A 21,468-nucleotide genomic window follows, 5' to 3' on the forward strand; every position below is an offset into this window, starting at 1 on the left:
AGGTGTCTGTTGGGTGGACACTCTTTGATCACTTCTCACCTTGTGGCCTCATGCCAAGCTTTGCCTTATAGAAGTAGGAGTAAGCTGACAGGTTTGAGACACAGCATTGTCTTGGAAAGTGCTGCCACTGACTGGTGAGATGCCCTCCAGAGGCGAGGCAGCTTTTGATCTGTGAACTAACACGTTCAGATATTCCTTCAGGGCAAAGCCCTGCAAAACTCCTGAAATCATTTCTGTCTCTATATTATATAGGGGACATTTCTATAGTGCAACATTGCCTATCACCTAGATATAGTGTACACTGTAGTTGTTAGTTGTTAATATACCCATCCCCTCCAATCTACTTGATTTCTGTTGAGTTTTACTTCCATATGTGCATATAAGTGTTGATCAATTAGTTCCAATTTAGTTTCGAGTACATGTGGAGTTTGTTGATCCATTCTTGTGATACTTCACTTAGAAGAATGGTCTCTAGTTCTGTCCATGTTGTTACAAAAGATATTAGTTTAGCATTTTTTTCATGGCTGAGTAGTACTCTATGATATACATATACCACATTTTATTTATTTCTTATTTCAAAATATTATGGGGGTACAAATACTTTGGTTACATAAATTGCTTTTGTATAGTTTGAGTCAAAGTATTCCCATCCCCCAGATAGTGTGCATTGTATCCCTTAGGTGGTGTGAATGTACATATCCCCCCCCTCTCCCCTTCCCTCACTTGATTTCCGATGAATGTAAATTCCATATGTGCATGTAAATAGTGGTCAATTAGTTCCAATTTAATGGTGAGTACATGTGGTGTTTGCATTTCCATTCTAGTGATTCTTCACTTAGAAGAATGGTCTCCAGTTCCATCCAGGTTGTAACAAAGACACTAGATCACCATTTTTTTTATGGCTGAGTCGTACTGCATGGTATACATATACCACATTTTATTAATACACTCATGTGGCACTGGGGTTGTTTCCACATTTTTGAGATTATAAATTGTGCTGCTTTAAACATTCAAGTGTAAGTGTCCTTTTTATAAAATGTCTTTATTTCCTTTTGGTAAATACCCATTAGTGGGATTGCTGGATCAACTGGTAGATTACTTTTAGTTCTGTGAATTATCTCCATATTATTTTCCATAGAGGTTGCACTAGTTTGCAGTCCCACCAACAGTGTATGAGTGTTCCTTTCTCTCCACAACCACACCAGCATCTGTCTTTTGGGGAATTTTTGATAAGACATTCTCACTGGAGTTAGGTGATATCTCCTTGTGGTTTTGATTTGCATTTTCCAGGTGATTAGAGACACTGAACATTTTTTCATCTTTGATGGCCATTAGTCTATCTTCATTTGAAAAGTATATATTCATGTCTTTTGCCCACTTTTTAATGGGGTTGTTAGATTTTCCTTGCTGATTCACTTGAGTTCTTTGTAGATTCTGGTTATTAGCCCTTTATTGGATATATAGTGTGCAAATATTTTCTTTCATTCTGTAGGTTGTCTATTTGCTCTGTTAATTGTTTCCTTGGCTGTGCAAAAGCTTTTTAATTTAATCAAGTCCTATTTATTTATTTTCGTTATTGCTGCAATTGCCATGGGGATCTTCATGAATTCTTTGCCTAGACCTGTATCTAGAAGAGTTTTCCCAACATTTTCTTCTAGAATTATAATGGTTTCATGTCTTAAGTTTAAGTCTGTTATCCATCATGAATTAATTTTAGTGAGTGGTGAGAGCTGCAGATCCTGTTTCAATCTTCTGCATGTGGCTATCCAGTTTTCCCAGCACAATTTACTGAATATGGATGCTTTTTCCCAGTTTATGTTGTCTGCTTTGTTAAAGATCAGTTGGCTGTATGTGAATGGTATTATACCCAGGTTCTCTGTTCTGTTTCATCCTTGACCCAATAATTGTTGAACAGTAGGTTGCCTAATTTTCATGACTTTGTGTAGGATTGAGTGTTTGTTGGAACTGTTTTCTAATTTTATTTCATTATGGTATGAGAAGATACATGGTATAATTTTTTAAAATTTGCTGAGGCATGTTTTGTGGCCTAAGATGTGATCAATCTTAGAGAATGTTCTGTGTATATTAAGTAGTTTTGGGGTAGAATGTTCTGTAAATGTCTGTTAGGCCCATTTCCTCTAGAGTCAGTGGGGTCTTGAAGTCCCTGGCTATTACTGTGCTGTTGTTTATCACTTTGTTTAAATCTAGTAGCGTTTGCTTTATGAATCTGGGCACACCTGTGTTAGGTGCATAAATATTTAGGATTGTACGTCTTCTTGTTGAATTGTTCCCTTTACGATTATTATATAAAGACCATCTTTGTCTTTCTTTCTTTTTTTTTTTCCTTTTCTTTAGACAGTCTCGCTTTGTTGCCCAGGCTAGAATGAGAGCTGTGGCGTCAGCCTAGCTCACAGCAACCTCAATCTCCTGGGCTCAAGCAATCTTGCTGCCCTAGCCTCCCAAGTAGCTGGGACGACAGGCATGTGCCACCATGCCTGGCTAATTTTTTCTCTGTATATTAGTTGGCCAATTAATTTCTTTCTATTTATAGTAGAGACAGGGTCTCGCTCTTGCTCAGACTGGTTTCAAATTCCTGACCTTGAGTGATCCACCTGCCTCGGCCTCCCAGAGTGCTAGGATTTGTCTTTCTTTACAATTGTTGAAGTCTATGTTGTCTGATATGAGAATAACTACACCTGCTTTCCTTTGAGTTTCATTTGTGTGGAATATTTTTTGCATCCCTTCAACTTGAGTCTGTATGAGTCCTTGTGGGTTAGATGTGTTTCCTGGAGACAGAAGATACTTGGCTTGTATTTGTTTTATCCATTCAGCCAACCTATTCCTCTTGAGAATTAATAAGTGGGATGTATTGCTGTTCATCCTGTTTGGTAGAACCTTATTGTTTTACTTCTGGAGCTATTATTATGTCTTGATTTTGAGCTTTAGCTTTTGGGTGATTACATTGGTGGGTGTCTATTGTGCTGATTGATGTATGATACAGATCTGAGTATTTCCTGCCGGGCTGGTCTGGTCTTGACAAATTCTCTCAGTGTTTGCTTGGCTGAAAAAGTTTTTATTTCTCCCTTGTATAACTTAATTTTGCAGGATGCAAAATTCTAGGCTGTCCATTATTCTGTTTAAGAAGACTGAGGATAGGGCCCCAATCCCTTCTGGCTTGTAAGGTCTCAGTTGATAAGTCTGCAGTTAGTCTGATGGGTATTCCTTTATAAGTTACCTTATGTTTTCACCTTATAACTTGCAGGAATTCCTTGTTAATATTAACTTTGGCCAGTCTGATGACTATGTGTCATGGTGATTGCCTCTTTGTGATGAATCTCCCAGGAGTTCATTGAGCTTCTTGTACCTGAATATCTAAGTTTCTAGCAAGACCAGGGAAGTTTTCCTCAATTATTCCTTCACATAGGTTTTCCAACCCTTGTGTGTTCTCTTCTGACTCAAGGATGCCTATGATTTTTATGTTTGGCCTTTTTACCTAATCCCATATTTCCTGTACTTTGTTCATCCCTCTTATTTCTCTGTTCTTTATCTCTGACCGACTGATTTAATCTGAAGGAGTTGTCTTCAAATTCTGAGACTCTTTCTTTTGCCTGTTCTAGTCTATTCTTAAAATTTTCCGCTGTTTTTTATTTCCTTGAATGAATTTTTCATTTCCAGAAGTTCTATTCATTTTTTCTTTAGTGAATTTTTCATTCATTTCCTGTACTGTTCTTGTTGTTTCTTTGTGTTGGTTTTCCATTTTGATTGAGATTGAATATTTGATTTGAATATTGAATCTCTGTTGAGATTCCTTATAATCCAAATTTAGAATTCTTTATTTGTCATTTCAGTATTTTCATTTTGGTTGGCATCTATTGGTAAAGAGTTTTTGTTTCCTTTTGGGGGTGACCTTTTGGTCTGATTTTTCATACCTCTGGAGTTCTTTTACTAATTCCTTCTCATCTGGCCTCTCAATCCAGTCCTGGAGGTACTGGGCCTGGCTTGTGGGTCTATCCTTGGTTCCCCAAAGATCAGTCCCTGACCATGCCAGGGAGAACTTGGGACCAGCACTCGTATGTGGGGTGTTCAAGTATTTTTGATGATCCTCTTGAGTTGCCTTTGTCCTGATGTCTTCATCTCTTCCCAGCAGTGTGAATTTTGTTGGGTCCCCCAGCTTAATCTCCAATATGGGGGGTGGTACTATTGAGTGAGTACAAATCAGTCATGCCCTGTTTGCTTGAGTTGGGTGATGCTAGGATGCCCTTTAGAGTTGTTCTCCCTGTCATTGGTTGAAGTTTGTAAGAGCCACTGCCAAGATGTTATTTTGTGCCCATGGCTGACTTTGGTCCCCCAAGTGGAGTACTTGAGTGCTCCAAGCTTCAGCAGAAACCCTGATGCTCCTAGGGGTTGCTTGATCTCTACCACCACTGAGGTGGAGGGAGAAGCAAGGCAGTTCCTCGCTAGGATGTGGGAGCTGGAAAGGCTTTTGAAAGCCTTGGCAGGGCTCAGAAAATGCTTCTCCAGTCACTAGGAGGAGGTGCTGGTATAAGAGTCTGGATTGGCTCACCAGACCAGGCTGAGATCTTTCTGCCTTTATCCAGTAGCAGTTTTTCTGTGAGGAGGGGTGGGCGCTCCCCCAAATAACCATTCCTTGGACCCTTGCAGCACACTCCCATCAGTTCAGCCAACCTGTGCTCCCTCACCACCTGAGCCCAGCTCTTAAACCTCTCCCAGATCTGTATGTCTGACTCAATAGCATGCATTTCCATGAAACACCAGCAGGCAGGGAGTTCCAAAATTGTGTACCCCTGTTCCCACAACCAGTTCTCAGAGGAAGAGGTGTGGACCCCTCTATCTATGGGGACCTCTGCCTGTAACACATACCTTCAGGAGAGAAATAGCCGCTCACGAATTTCTCTGCATAAACTGCTCTCCTTGTTGTAATGAATGGAGGAGGGGCTCTAGCACCTGGTCAGCTGAAATGCCTTAGTGTAAGGCATTAAGTTGCCACAGATCTGGGGGCAAGGCTATTTTTCACTGAATGCCATATTCTTATTCAATATGACAGTTCTCTAATGGGAGAGATAAGCACATCCCCAGATCCCTGGTTCCTTAGCACTACTCTACAGTCTCCTATCAGGTATGTCTGTGTGGGCTTCCTTGCTACCTGAGTCCAGCTCCCAGTCTTCTCCTCTGCATCCCCCTGCACCTCTCATGTCTGGGGTGCACCAAGGGTAGCTTGCTTCTCTCACCCACTAGTGTATGATTCCGTGAAATGCCTGTGGGCAGCAAGTTCCCAAATTGTTCATCTCTGTTCTACAATAAGACCTCAGGGGGAAGAGGTGTGGGTCACACTTTCTGAAAATACCTCATCCTAGGATGTATGCCCACTGGAGAGAAGCGAGAAGCAGTTGTTCATTAACTTCTCAGCTCTAACTATATTTGTGGCTGTACTAGGTGGGGAAGAGGTGCAGCTCCTAGACAGCCCCAACTCACACTGCTTTCTCAGTTGCAGTGGATGGTGGGGGTGGGGGAGTGTCTGGATGGGAGAAAGCCGGCACTACAGCCTCTCTTGGCACTCTCCCAGGGATGTTCCACTCGGGATGCCCAAACTCCCGTGACTCGCTAGTTCACCCCATTATTCGTATTTAAGGGTGGAAAAGTCTTCAGTACGCTTAGTGTCCTGCTGTTCGCCAAAGGTACTTATCCGGCGGAGGGGAATCCCCCCTTACCCTTTTGCTGGGCTCTAAGCCTCTCTGGATTTGATCCCTGCTAATATCTTCTCCTCTTTATCTTCTTATTTCCTGGCTTCACAATTTTCTCTTTGGGATCCCCAGCTGTCTCTGACTTCTCTCTCTGTGGTCCACACCTGAGCTGCAACTGTTCTCCGCTCTCCTCTGTCCGATATCCTGCCTTCCTGTCAGGATACTCCAACAAACAATGTCTCTGGTTGGCTATCTTGCCTGAATCCCCCAAAACAGTCACTTTTATTGTTGAAAAAAGTGTGTACTGTTTAATTAACATACCATGTATATCTAATGTTCTTAAGTGTCACATTCAAAATTCCCTTTAAGAATATTATTAATAGAGTCCACTTACACTTGGGCTCGCTCTTTTGCCAGACACTGGAGCATAGTAAATTGTGATTATCTGTCTGCCAGTGTTTTCTGTAAACATATATTTTGGGAGAGGCTGAGGCAGGAGAATCACTTGAGTCCAGGAGTTCTAGGTTACAGTGAGCTAAGATCATGCCACTGCACTCCAGACTGGGTGACGGAGCGAGACCCTTTCTCTCAAACACACACATATTTTTGGGAAAAACAGCAAAAATAACAAATTCTAGTGTTTGGTGATTTTTGTCATCATCAACATTTAGACTCAAAGCAAGTATGTATTTCAGTGGTTATCTGCATGCTTTCTCTTGTTCTGGTCATTTATAAAATCAATATAAAGTAGTAAAAAAAGAGGTCATAGAATGATAGGCAGTCATTATAAGATATGATCTCAGCTTTGGACTGTGGCTTTAAGTCAGTCACTCACACCCCTTATGTCATAGATTCTTCATCACTGAAAGGAGAGTATAAGATTCAGGGACTTCTAAGAAGGCCTCTTCCAGCTCTCCTATTTCAGATTTGTGTGATTCTGATTCTATGTATGGTTGCAGATACTTCAGCTAATTTTAAATTATAAGCAAGATTTTGTGCCTTTTTGCAAATGTGTCAATCAACCATTTACAGAAGGAAATTGTAGAAAGTATGCTCATATAGGTACCAAGACTGAACAACACATGAGCAGAAGCAGAAGCTAACTTTAGGAGGGGAGATGGGACTGTGGATTCAGAGAAATCTTAACATGGATAGTAGTGACATTAAACAAGCTCATATTGGAGGATCTACTGAGTAGCCAGGATTACAGGCACATGGCATAATGCCCAGCTAATTTTGCTATTTTTTTGTAGAGATGGGAATCTCACTCAGGCTAGTCTTGAACTCTTGGCCTCAAGCAATCTTCCCAGCCTCAGCCTCCCAAAGTACTAGGATTATAGATGTGGGCCCTCACGCCCAGACAGCTCATTTTTGTTTATTACTGAGTAATACTGTATTTTTTGAACACACCACAATTTATTTATCCATTCACTTATTGAAGGACATATTCATTGTTTCCAAGTTCTGGCATTTATCAATGAAGCTACTATAAATATCATGTAGAGATTTTTGTGTGGATATAAATTTTCAACTAATTTGTATAAATACCACGGAACGTGACTGCTGGATCTTATGTTTAAGAATATTTCAGTTTTGTACACAAGTGCCAAACAATCTTCCAAAATGGCTGTACCATTCTGCATTTCCACCAGCCATGCATGAATGAACTCTCATTCATTGTGTTGTTCCACATTTTTGCCAGTATTTGGTGTTGATGGTTTAGTTTTAGGGTTCATTTTCTAATTTATTAAACTTAAAGGTACAGTATGAAACATTAAAAAACTATTAACTTCTAAGACCTAATTTTCAACAGCAAAACAAAAAATGTGTCTGTGATATATGAAGCAAAACTCCTTAGTCATTTTATTTTTTTGTTTTTCCAGAAGTGAATTTCTTTTTTTCTGCTTTGGGTCCTTACATACTTTGTTATTGCCATCTCTACCACCATGACCCTTATCCCCACACGTCCACATGGATACTTAATTGCCATGTTAATGATCAAGTTCTCTTTGACTTTCTGAGTGAGAATTCAACAAGAAAAATGCTCCATTCATTTAATAAATAATATTATTTTAAACTTTCCTGAAACTATATTAGTAAGTGTACATTTAGTGGTTATCATTGCAGATAAATGAAGAATTCAGAACCTGACCATAAGTTCAAGACAAGCTGCAAAAAAAGGAAGAAAAATTCAAAGACCTTGGAACAGAATTCCACCACTGTCAAACCCAGGTAATGAAACTACTTATAGACTTTATGTCCTGTCACAGTGAGTTTTGTAGTATAAAATTATCTTTTAGCCGGGCGTGGTGGCTCACGCCTGTAATCCTAGCTCTCTGGGAGGCCGAGGCGGGTGGATTGCTCGAGGTCAGGAGTTCAAAACCAGCCTGAGCAAGAGCGAGACCCCGTCTCTACTATAAATAGAAAGAAATTAATTGGCCAACTAATACATATAGAAAAAAAAAGCCGGGCATGGTGGCACATGCCTGTAGTCCCAGCTACTTGGGAGGCTGAGGCAGGAGGATTGCTTGAGCCAGGAGTTTGAGGTTGCTGTGAGCTAGGCTGACGCCACGGCACTCACTCTAGCCTGGGCAACAAAGTGAGACTCTGTCTCAAAAAAAAAAAAAAATTATCTTTTAAGATGGAAGGAAAATGTGACCAGAAGCAGACTACTAGCAATTATATATGTTAGTTTAAATAATTCCACAGATACAATTTTCCCAAGCAATATATATATATCATTTTCACATGTGGAAAAACTCATGGATTAGTTTCTTAAACTGCTCTGGATGTTTTGTGACATAATATGTTATGCAAACAAAACTGTTGAGAAGTTTTCACGATGATTTAAAAAACTGGGTCTGTAGTATTTCCTTTCAAAAAGAAAAGGTTGTTCAATAATTTTAATAATTCCAAAAGTTTGTGTATACTTCTTTGAATTTCAACTACCGTCATTTCCAAACCTAAAATTTTCCATGTCTACCTTATTATGAATAGCTCCCATACACACTTAAAATCTTCCTTAGAGGGTCTCAACTTTAGAACTGATAACTCTTTTCAAGATTAGCTTTTCACACTGTGGATGCTTATTAGGTGTGTGTTTCTTAAATTGGTGTGTTTTCACCATTCTACTGAAAAGTTATGCCAAAAATCAGCAGTAAGGGCCAGGCGTGGTGGCTCACGCCTGTAATCCTAGCACTCTGGGAGGCAGAGGTGGGAGGATCGCTCAAGGTCAGGAGTTCAAAACCAGCCTAAGCAAGAGTGAGACCCCCGTCTCTACTAAAAATAGAAAGAAATTAATTGGCCAACTAAAAATATATAGAAAAAATTAGCCGGGCATGGTGGCGCATGCCTGTAGTCCCAGCTACTCCGGAGGCTGAGGCAGGAGGATTGCTTGAGCCCAGGAGTTTAAGGTTGCTGTGAGCTAGGCTGACGCCAGGGCACTCACTCTAACCTGGGTAACATAGTGAGACTCTGTCTCCAAAAAAAAAAAAAAAAAAAAAGTCAACAGTAAACTCCAAATGACCCAATCTGGTAGCCATTTCCAAGCCTCACTTTGCTTTACTTTACCTATAATATTTGACAATTTCTTTTCAATAAAGCTTTTTTTCTAGCCTCCTACTTTTCTTTTTTGTACCTTTAAAAACTCAGCCAGGTTCTTTGCCTTTTTTAATCCCCAAACGGGGGCATTTGGCCAGGTTTTCCTCAGCTCATGACAGATGTATGCATTCATAAGGATGTAGAGCCTGCTATAGTAGAAAGGAAACTGATTACATGTGAGAAGAGCTACATTCAAAGCCTCATCATTTTTCCAACAAACTGTGCAATATGATCAGTCATTTGAACTTAGAGTTTGTTTCCACATCTATAAGAACTGAGATAAAACTACTTACATTATAGGGTTATGCTGTGGATCCAAAATGAGGTAACAAGTTGATAAGCATGTATTACTATACAAATAGATATTACTTATTAATGTTTAGTATTAGAAAACAGCCAAGTCACTAGCTCTATGACTCTCTTTGTGCAAAGCTATTTGGCCCCCAAAGGGGTCAAACTTAGGACCTTGTATTAATTATCAGTATTATAACTAACTAGTTTTACAGGCCCAAACCATATGTAGTAATTCTTTTTTGCATGTGTATATCATGAAATCTAAATTTTTATTATGTTGTCATAGTATTTCAAAGGCCTTTGATGAGGGGATGCCAACTTTCCTAGCACTAGAGAATTAACAGAAGTAGTCATTATATAGAGTTAAAAATGCTTAAATTTTTTGAATGTATTGTTAAGTCCTTGAAATTTACAAATTAATAAGCAATAGTATAGTATAAAAAACATAAATGTTTACTACTATGTATTCTTGGTTGAATATTTTATTGCAAGCATTTAAACCTTGGATTATTCATATTATAGAAACATGGACCCACAGGTTGATCACAAATTCCAGGACCTCCTTCACCACATCCAAAGGCAAGTGGAGAGCCATCCCCATCACAATCTCTACCAGCACCACCTCTACCCAGAGGAGTTTTCTCTCCTCTTCCAACTCCTTCACCTGTACTAAATGATAAACCATCACCACCATCACCATCACTTTCAATGGGGGATGACCTGCACTGGGATTATTGCCTACTCTTAACAATGAAGCAGAAATAAAATGTATGCACCTGAACTCCATGGCTTGATTCTTTATCTCCTTGACTTGAGTCCACATGAAGAGAATTAATTGATTCAAAGCTAGAACTCTGACTAAAGGTTTTTCTGGCATCTTCTAGTCATTAGTGGTTATTAATGTATAAATAATTGTATAGCTATTTGTAAATATGTATACAGCATAATGTTGGAGAAAATGACTACAGGCTCTTTTGCTTTCCTTGGTGAGCTTGTAATCATATTTTTCTCTTTCAGTACAGTGTATCAATAATTGGAAACTCCATAGAGAATACAAAATTTATGTAGAAGGCAAAGTGCAAATCAATAAACTGGTATAAGATAAATGTATTAGTTTCCCAAGGCTGCTATAACAAATTACCACAGACTGGCTGCTTATAACAACAAAAATTTCTCACAGTTCTGGAGGGCAAAAGTCCAAAATCAAGGTGTTGGCAGGGCCATACTCTGAAGGGGCTCTAGAAGACAACCTTTTCCTTACCTCTCTAAGCTTTTGGCGACTACTGACATTCCTCGGCTCATGGCCACATATCTCTCTGCTCTTTGCACTGCCTTCTATGTGTGCCTGTGTGTAAATTGTCCCTACCACTCTCTGTTAGGGATACCTGTGATTACATTTAGGGCCCATATAATTGATTTGTGCATGCTGATCTTATACTCTGTACCTTTTCTAAATTCTTTAAGCTCTAAGTTTTTTTGCATATTTTTCTGAAAATTGCCACCACTTTTTCCCTACAAACACACCTTGTGACATACAAACTTCAGGATAAACTGTTCCAAATATTGACCTTGTTTTTCTTCTTCTTTTTTTTTTCACAAATAAACCAACTTTAATAGATATTATTTTGTATTTATATAGCGCCTTCTTTAAGAACCTTAAATGCTGTACAGACATTATCTCTAATTAATCCCCACAACAACCCTGTGAGGTAGGTATTACTTCCATTTTACAAGACAGGGAGACTGAAGCACAGAGAGGTTAAGTGACTTGCCCAAGGTCACACAGTTAAATTCACTGAAGAGCCAGGACCTGAGCGCTTTAACCTCCCGGCTCCCAGCCAAATACCTCATGAGAGAACCTTTAATAAAAAGTATTTTTAAAGAAAGTATCAAGAGTAGTATGTTATGAAAATGAGGTCTTTCTACTGCCATCAAGGAAAGAAAAAACCCTATACTGATGGTTAGAGGCCACAAGACCCATATAGTACATTTCCTTCTCCCCAAAGCCTCTGGTTCCCGTCTTAAATAATCTTCCAAAGGTAAAGTTTCCAAGACAGAAGCCACGTGGCTTAGAAGTGGGACTTAATTTAGAATATTTACTTTTAGTTACGATAATTTATAGAAATTTTTATTCCAATATACAAAATATGGGACAGACATCCCAATAAACATATACATAGTTACACAGCAATCAGCCGCCACCTACAACTTACACCTGCCCTCATTTAATCACAGTCAACCAGCACACAACCTCACGATGCTTGCTTTATGGGTCACTTTTCTTACTTACTATACCTGTATTTTTTTCTCCCAAACCCTGACCCTTTAGTTTTAAAAGTATACTGAGTTTCTGATAAGCTCCAAAACATTTTACTTAGATCCAGCTGCACTAAGAGTAAAAAGTAAATTTAAAACCATCACCACAGTCCCTCCCCTGATGAATCATACTGTAAGTACAGTGCAGATGTGAACAAAGTGTGCAACTACCATAGAACTCAATACAAATGCTAGAACTTGCTTTAATATGAAATTTAACTTGCCTTTCACTGCATGGTTTCTTAAAATGCAAAAACATAAAAAACACAACATAGTATTTCAATGCTGTACCTTTATGCAAATGACTTCATCTATCTTTCTTAGACATGCTGTGGTCTAGCTGATGTTAATTAAAATCGACTCAGCTTCACTTTACTCTTTTTCTCTGTACTGAAAGCTGAAAAAATACAGCTTTAAATTCCAAAGCAATTTGGTTTAAGCCTTCAAAATAAAAAAGTGTACATCCACTTCTACTGCTCTGACTTTGCCCACGTTCTTGGTTGGGATTCTCTGTGTAGTGTTGGTAGATCAGGCAGGATATGTGTAATCTGTACAAAACAACTCCAGCCAGGGTAAGGCTTAAGAAACTGAATCTTAAAAAGCAGTTTATCAAAATATTTTTGATATTTAGTACAAATACTAATACCATAATTTTCTCCCAGCACATCTGTTTAGGCAGCCCAGTTAGCTAAATGACCCTGTGAAAGATCTGTTTATGAAATGTTTAGGTGAAGTCATTTCCTGAGCTAAAAGATACTGATAAAAATGTTAATAATAGCAGCAGACAAAAAATATTCTTTTTTGTTGTTTGTTTTCCATAGTTAACAGTTTTAGCAAAATAAAAGAATATTTTAAAAAATTACTTCCTGAAAAAGAGCTTGATAGAGAATATCAAAGGCCTGATTGCTATTCTTTTGAATATAATTTTTAATTATTTCTTCAAGTTACATTCGGCCACTGTCAGATAACTTACTGGTGCATGTAAAAATGTCAACTGCAATGGTTTACATACATTTTACATTAAATATATTACTTCTTAAAACCCCCAACAGAATGAAGTCTTAAATACAAATTTTAATTTCTGAATACTCTTCCATTCCAGTAAGATTTGTAAAGGCAGGGGGGAAAAAGACTTGTTTTTTGTTTTACTGGTCTACTTCATTAAAATTTAATCTTCAAAAGGGTTTTTAGCTTGCTATCCAGATTGCTACGATTATGACAAACATATTACTTTTTTCCAGAGTAAAAAATGACATTTGAAAATAACATAACTCCTATGACATGTATTTTCCAAGCACGGCCTCGACTTAAAATTTTGAATACTTAAGAATTCTAAAGATTGGTATATCACCACTGCATCAGAATTTCTTTTATTATGCCAAATACTAGAAGGAACTTTTTGATAGTTTTTTATTTTACTGAAATTAAAGCTCAATACATAACTGACTTATAAACTATAGTAAAAGGACAAATATTTAGCCAGAGATATCAGTTCCTCCTGAAAAAGAATATTCACCTCCTCTCATTGCAAGTTTTCAAGGTATCTTACCGATTTTAGATAGAATTTAAAGTTCACCTTAAAAATAGAACAAACAAAAGGACTAGTTAAACTGACATAAACTAAGAAAAATGTGCTCAAATTTACTGACAGAATCATGGGCACTTCATACAATACTTAGACTCTACCAGTTTTAAGTAAAATAAATAAGGAAAAAGTTATAATTACAAAGCCAGTCTTTCCCCTTGGGGAAACAAAAAGCCACTTTTGACCAATTGTTCCCTACATATACATATACTGTATATTATTATAAGCTTCTTCAGAGAAGCAAAACATATTTGTCTTCCTGACACTGGATTATCTAGCATTTGTTAGTTTTTTACATCAGGAAGGCAACTGCAAGTGTTGGGCCCAAAAGTATTTCTGGTTTACTCTTGAAAAGACCAGTAAATATGCTTTTATACATAACTGAACACAGACGAATTTATGCAGCGTGTTCAGCATCATCTCCTTAAATTATCAATACAAGCTAGCACAGATTCCAATTCCTTCTACTGCACCCCCAAGGAACTCAAATAATTACTGGTGCAATTAATGAAGAGAAGATGTGTGTCAGTAACTGGAAGGCTGTTTTACAAGAGGAGCTGGTATCTCTGCTTTCACTTCCTTGTCATATGGAACTGTACGGACAGCATGATACCTGAGCAAATAAATCGACTACCATGATCGGAAGGGCTTGTTATCCATCGTCTTTGCTTCACTGTGTGCAAAGTGTGCTGCTGCCCCCTGAGCTTCCTGCATTTCTCTTTTTGTGAAAAAACAGTGCTTGATCCTTTCCAAAATAACCAGAGAAGAAATGAGGCAGAAAGTATCTTTTCATCGTGATTCCCCCTCAGTCCCGAGACTGGTAGAAAAGGATGTAACCAGACTCAGAGTTCTTTGAGATGTCTGATGTCAACCTGTAGAATTCTTCAATAGCTTGTGCATCTATTTTTTCTACAATGTCGTCATCGAACAACAACCAAAAATCATGACTTTTAACTATTGCAATATAATGGCCTCGATTGGGACCACTTCCACAGTGAACCACAACAGCAACAAGGTCATACATTCTGTCTGGATTGGTTGCATCGCCTGAAGTGTTAAATAGACGAAGTTCTAAAGGAAAAACTACCCGGTAAGAAAGTTTTGTATATCGATGAAGCTGATCCATATATTTGAATCTCTTCAGGTGTAGAGCTAGAATCATGGGCAGTTTTTTAACTTTCATCCGTTTTTGTGCTTCCTGTTTGCTGCGACACTCTTCACAGTAATATTTGTATTCACTGCAGAGAGTTTCTGTGTTGCTAAAACCCCTTAAGCAGTGAGTAATTGATGTGTTTTGTTCCACGTCAACAGAAAGATCTAAAAAATCTTCATCTTTGCTGCTTATAGTTTCACAAGTAAGACATCTGGTTTCATTAGTTAATGTTCCCTGAAAAATCTCATGAACCCACGTTGGGTCTGGTGTGCTGTTGTTATTTTCACTATCAATATTACCATTAGGTAAGCGACCACTTTGTTTTTCCTGCTTCCTCTCTTCTTGTAAAATATCAGCAATTGTATTTAGCAGGTAATTTAAGAATTCATGGGCATCTTGTTGCATGTAGTTGTCAAAAAGCTCATTTTCTTTCCGTAACCTTGTTATGAACTTCTTAGGAGGTATTACTCCAACCTTTTTCTTCTGAGTGGCTATGCTATGGAAGAGATCTGCTAAGCATGTAAGAAGGTTCTCCTTCTTCCTGGGTTGACTCTTGTAGGCTAGAACTTTTTCCCGAAACGGACGACAAAAATAAAGTGCTTGAAGAACTGAACTGCAGTAGCAGGTATTCCCAAAATTGACTAATCTAAAATAGTGCTCATTGACTGGAAACTGTTCTGGACCAATCTCTTTCTCTAATGCCGAAGCGAAGCATTGGCGCCCATGGTACAGATGGAGGCGAATTTGGAGACTGTCATTAGGATTTCCATCCGCCCAGCGCCATCTTCCACCCAATCACGGCAGCGGTGGGCGGGGGAGGAGGGGAGCCGGGCCGCTCACTCGCACTGCAGCCCGCGGGCAGACCCTGAGCCGCCGCGGCTCCGCGGACACACGCTCCGGGCCTGCTGGGCTGCCGCTGCCGTCGTCGTCGCAGCCAGCGCTCAGGCACTCCCGGCCTCGGCCTCGGCCCCAGCACCCGCCTGCCGGCCGGCCGCCCGCCCGCCTGTTTTTCTTCTTTTTAAAAGTTACTTCCACTTTAACTGAAGATGCTTTGAGTTTAACATCTAGATACCTCAGCTGGAGGGCATCCAGGCCTAAAGAAACTAGTTTATTTTAATAAAAAAACACTTGATACATTCATGAGGATTGCTAACCCAACCTCAAACAGAATAAAAATTAACTAGTTGAGATTACTTTATTTGACCTTTTGTTTAAAACAGTGCTGATTATTTTTTGTGCTTCGTTTTTCAGAAGTCATGAAAACCTTTTTTCCTTGTTTGAACTATTTATAGCTTAACAGAGAGAAGGGCCTGAAGGGAAAAAAAAAGATTTTCTATCTCTTTAAAACTTCCCTCACTCTTTTTGGGCACTGCAGCCTGGCCTGCATCCCTGAGGCAGTTTAAGTCCTTTGTTAAAAGAGAAAACTCCCAGGTGGTGCCAGTCCTAGGTAGGCAGCTGGCTGACTTCACAGGCTTTGTCTTTCCAGAGATGGAATGATTACAACAGCTAACCACAATATCTTAGAACTGAGGGGCCCCTCCTTTAAAAGCTCTGTATTTCTACCTATGTTTAGGAAATTTGGATTTTGAGATGAGAAAGTCTACCATTTTTCTTCTTTTGCCAGCAAAGTAATCTCTTTCCTCCTCCCCAAAACACTTGTCCTCATTCTTCTGATTCGTCCTTGTGGACAAGTGCCAAGTTTTTGGTAACATAGCTTACAACAAATTGGGGAAGTATATTTTTGTGATCAATTTTTGAAGCATTTGTTTTTCTCCCTACTTGATTTCTCCAGAATTTGGAAACTATTTGTAAGTATTCTTATTTTATGGCAATATACTTATTTGCATAAGTTCAATAAGAATCTTTTAAAAAGAGGACAAAATTAGAGACACTGGTTATTTTACCAAGGCTTTGATTGGAATGGCACATTTTCAGATATGCCCAGATTAATTTGAGGAATTAGGTTAAATTTATAAGGCCAATAAAAGCCCTTTGAGAAAACTAGCCTGGTACCTAATTTATGACATTTCAAGGTCTGTGGTAAGTAAAGAATGTCACTTTCTGACAGGTCCAGGAATCCCAAGCTACATTGGGACCTTGAAAATGGACAATTTACTCAATTCATACATATATTTACAGATGAAGTTAAATCCTTGGCTTGGCTTGAGAGGTCTTTAAATCTAACCTAGGATTCCTTATGAAAAAGTTCCAGCAATGCCAATTTTATAAAAAAGAAAAGCAAAAGCCTATATGGCCAATAACTATTCTTGCTGTACTTTATGCAAATATTCAAGCAAAGTATAATGAGGCTAAAATTTAGTTTGCAAATAAATTTGTCATACTATGATTTGTCTTTAACAAAAATGAGAAACTAGAGAGAGAAAATTAATGTTTCACAAAACTTTTATTATTTGCCTACAATTTTTTTTTTTTTTTTTTTTTGAGACAGAGTCTTGCTTTGTTGCCCAGGCTAGAGTGAGTGCTATGGCATCAGCCTAGCTCACAGCAACCTCAAACTCTTGGGCTAAAGCAATCCTTCTGCCTCAGCCTCCTGAGTAGCTGGGACTACAGGCATTCGCCACCATGCCCGGCTAATTTTTTCTATATATATTAGTTGGCCAATTAATTTCTTTTTATTTATAGTAGAGATGGGGTCTTGCTCTTGATCAGGCTGGTTTCAAACTCCTGACCTCGAGCAATCCGCCCGCCTCGGCCTCCCAGAGTGCTAGGATTACAGGCATGAGCCACTGCACCCGGCCTGCCTACAATTTTTGACATTGGTCCTTCTTGACTTAAGTTTTTCTTGTCTCTGAGGGACATGATCTAAAAATGAGCCTTCCTAGCACTGTGGAATTAGGTGAAAAATACAACCACGAACTCATGTCTTCTACAATGCTTTTTCTGAAAGATTTTTGAAGAACAGGGGGGAATGTAAAAAGAAAATCAAACTCTCAGGCTCATCCCCCCAATACACACACACACTCCTTAGCAAAAGAGAATGTAAAGGCCTCAGGCACCTGTGAAGAACAGGCCCCACAGATCATTCATTAAGGACATTCCTTGCTGAACTCCCATAAGCAAGGACAAATTGTAATTATGCCTAGAACCGAAAACTAAAGCCTGTTTAATTCCACACTAATAATAAATTACAAGTTTATCTTTACAGGTAACCAAACAGGAGACATACAGGATCAGGCATTCTACCTACCCAGGGACATCTACATAACTGATGCTTCCTTCATTCCCTTTTTACTTCTAACATTCCCCTTATTTTACATAAAATATAGATTTGAATGTAACCATTTTGCCTCACCAACCCCTCTTCCCTTGCTTTTTTTCTTTCTCTCTGTATGCCTTTAAATACTGAAGCTTCCAACTTCCCCTTCAGAAAAACAGCCACAAGTCTGTCTGTGGTTCATATTTTTCTCAGGCACATCTTTAATAACCCCCCCTTAGTTGAGATTTTTGCCTCAGTCACTTATTTGGGTCAACACTTCCATGCTTCACCTGAGCCCCTAGAAGTCTCATCAGCTCACTTGCAATTGGAAAAGGATATAAAACAACAGGAGCCTCCACCCCTAGAAATGGAAGCAAAAGGAAGAGGGAATTCCCTAAATATTTTGCTAGGGTCCAAATGGTCAAGAAGAATTATAGGATCTTTGGTCAACCTAGGCCAACATAATTACTCCTGCATAGAGAGGGTGGGAGCAAAAAATAACTGAATACCAAGTTCTTCAAATCCACGTCATTCCGCCTCGAGCAACCTGAGACCCACTGAGGTGAGCCAGCCAGTTACCCTCCCAGTCATCTCAACTGACATGGCCTCTGTCACTTTCTGCTGCCCCCACTATGGCTTACTACTCCCTCTCAGGCCTGCTCCTCAGGCCTTAAGCTGGATGAGGCTTTTGGGCTGGGCTGGACTCGGCCTGGCTCCATGAGAATACATAAGAGGCAATGACTCCAGAGTAAGAGGGGAAATCCAGGTACTCAGCCCATCTCAAGTTATGAGCCAATGTCCCTTGAGAGCAACAATTGTAGCCAAGACAACACAGATAACACTGACAAGGGTGCCCAGAGAACTGAAGACCCCTTTAGGTGATATTCCCATTAGAGCTCATAGGAGATGATGTAGCAATGGATACATCAATACATCCTCCTTTTGATGAATGTTTTAGTGCATTTATGTTTTTACTAAGAGCCTGAGAGGAATGGATACCACTTTGCCCAGCATCCCAATTCTAGGGCTCAAATAGCTTTTGGGTCTTCTTAGCATTTTTTCATTCACAAAGGGCAAAGGGAGAAGCCGGGATGGCTAGGGCGGTTGATATTTCGGATGCAACAATGCCATCAAGTGGAAGATTTCTGAGCATGGCTTCCAGCCCTTCTTTGTGTATCCAGAGGGAAAGGCCTCTGAGAGGACGAAGGGTAGGTTTGGGGCACTCTGGGAATTCTGGAGCTGGATCAAGCCACCCACTCAGCAAATCCAGAATTGTGTAAAAGTGACTGGGACAGGCCAACTACCAAGGAGCCCTGGGCTGCCAGGTTCCAGACGCTATGGAAGCCAGGTCTTAGGAACCTGGAGCTGAAGTGACTGCAGGGCATTTGCCTCTGGATCTTTGCTCTTGGTGCAGGAACAAGGTTGGGGAAAGAAGAGAGGGGCATTGTCCTAGGAGTGTGTCACAGGAAAACCAGGACCTGATGGCCCATCTGGAGGGCACAGGCCCAGCCAAGTAAATAGGAGACAGCCACGGCTACACTGCCAAGGGCAGCCTCTTCTAGAGAAGATGGAGAATTTCCTCATTATTAGGTACTACACTAAGATAAAAAAACAGTAACGTAGGTGCATTGCAGCTCATGTTTTCTGGTGTCTTCTTACTCCTGTCAAAGAAAGTCTGGGTCACAGGCCCCACAGGATGGCATTCCAAGCATCTTCTCCCATAGCGCAGATAGTGCTGGTACTTGCTGGGAATGGGTAGGTCAAGTTGGCTCTCATCCTCTGGAGTTGGGGGGCTCAGGTCTGTATTATGCATACAATTCAGTTTAGAAACATTCCAGTGATGATGTCTTCCTGATCCCCAGCCTTTGGGATTATGACCTTGTTTGTCTCCTTGGGTAAGACACTTGGGTTCAGACATGTAGAGGTCTAAGTTATCTGGGTCTGGCTGTCCCACAGGGTTGCCCCATGACTAAGGAGCACACTGAGACCACCATACTCACAGCTTTGGACTGGGGACCTGTTACTGAAAGCTCGGCACTTATCGTCAAGGCCACATCAGAAGAAGGAGAATAGTGGTTTGGGGAGAAGGAAAGAGAAGTTTATTACTTTGCCAACAAAGAAGGAAAAATGGTAGACGTTCTCATCTCAAAATCCAAATTTCCTGAACACAATCAGAAATACAGAGCTTTCAAAGAGAGTGCCCCTCAGTTCTGGGCTATTGTGGTAACTATTCTAATTGCCCGATCTCTGCCAAAGACAAAGCCTGTGATCTCTGCCAGCTGCCCACCTGGGAGGCTGGTGCCAGTGATGGCTGATTACCCAGGCCCATTCTGGCCACCTGCCTGAGGCAGGGATACAGGCTTCAGTTCTCAAAATGAGTGGGGAGAGTTTTAAAGAGACAGAAAACATCTTTTTGACTTTTTTTTTCCAGGCCAATTTCAGGCCATTCCCTCTGTTACATATTCCCACTATCAAATTTAAGCTTCCATATCTATGGGAGGAGGGGTGACTACTCTGTTACAGACCAATCAGATCCTTTAGGTCCACACCTTAACCTAGGGCTTGGCAAATAAAAGGTCCTTCAGTCCTAAAAGGCTCCGCTCATGTAAGACCACCGGGCGACACACAGGGAAACTCACGTATGTGAAATGGAGGGAGGCAAGGAGGACTTTTCAGCACCCATCTAGGAGTTGTGAAAGGAAAGGGGTGAGGTGCTAGGCCTTAAGTCTTCCTTCCTGACCCTTGGGCAAGCGCTGACCAGGGAGCATAGCTCAGGCAGGTAGGAGCTGGCAAAAGGCTTGATGTACCCCAGGGGTTCTCCAGAAGTAGCTATTGGTTGGTCAAGGTCTATGAGAAAGGGCTGTGTGCCCAGGTGTATGTACGTCGTTGGCAGGTCTGATTGAAGGGGAGTGCATCTGGGGAACATGGGGTGATAGGGGCTGGGCACACAGGGAAAAATGGGAGGTGGTGGGGAAAGGGAGGTAGTATCTGAACCTAAGAGTGGTGAGATTAGGCAGGGTCTCCTGAGAATGAAGTATAGGGTTGGGACATGGATAGCCAGGGGTGAATGGAAAGCAAGGGACACCTCTGCTCATTGCCCTGATGCTCCCAGGACTTTTGGGGAAGGTGGCCAAGAAAGGAGAAGGCTACAAAGGCTGCGGCATAGAAGCCTGCTTCCCTTGGGTATAGGACCTGTAGCACTGAGGAGAGGCCTCTGGCAAAGTGCCAGCAACCCCTGGCCTCACAACTACAGGCTGCAAAAAGGCAGGAAGCAAAAATCCTACAGCCCCAAGTGGGGCTTCTTGGCTGAGGTTTCAGCTAGTCTCACCCAGATATGGCTGCCACTGGGCTCTGATGCTGGGCTTCCTGCACCCTATAGGACAGGCACCCTGGGTCTCCACCTAGTCCTACTGCATGTCTCTGGAGCTTCCAAAGCTCAGACTGGCCACAGAACACACTTCCCCCATGCATCTCTGAATCCACAGAGGGCCCTGTTGTGCTACCTGGAATTCCGACTTTACCCCAATTTCTGTGCTTCCCAGGAACCAGTGATAAAGAAGAGGGATATGGAATTGGCAAAGATGACCCTCTTGATGGCAAT

General features: G+C 40.5%; 2 pseudogenes; both read right to left on the minus strand.

Moving 5' to 3' along the window:
• The window catches only part of LOC105862849 (tubulin polyglutamylase complex subunit 2 pseudogene), a 153,699-nt pseudogene that overhangs the window by 21,796 nt on the left and 110,435 nt on the right, over nt 1-21,468 (minus strand).
• Nucleotides 3,715-17,102, minus strand: LOC142865795 (ubiquitin carboxyl-terminal hydrolase 12 pseudogene; annotated as a pseudogene).

The sequence above is a fragment of the Microcebus murinus genome, chromosome X (genome assembly GCF_040939455.1).
Source record: "Microcebus murinus isolate Inina chromosome X, M.murinus_Inina_mat1.0, whole genome shotgun sequence".
Classification (NCBI taxonomy): domain Eukaryota; kingdom Metazoa; phylum Chordata; class Mammalia; order Primates; family Cheirogaleidae; genus Microcebus; species Microcebus murinus.